Here is a 212-nt window from a genome sequence, read left to right as displayed (position 1 = left end):
CTATATACCATAAGATTACATAAATATTTTAATATTAAAACTTTCAATGAATTTTCAAGAACATTTATAAATTATAAACTTATTAAAGATTTCATATTGAAAATTTTGTTATCGATGTTTTAAATATTTTGTTATAAAATAATATGAATGATCATAGGACCGTATGATTATAAATTCTTATTTAATAAATAACTATACAAAATATACTATTC

This window comes from Brassica oleracea, chromosome C4 (genome assembly GCF_000695525.1).
Source record: "Brassica oleracea var. oleracea cultivar TO1000 chromosome C4, BOL, whole genome shotgun sequence".
Taxonomy (NCBI): domain Eukaryota; kingdom Viridiplantae; phylum Streptophyta; class Magnoliopsida; order Brassicales; family Brassicaceae; genus Brassica; species Brassica oleracea.
Note: the sequence above shows the minus strand (reverse complement) of the source record.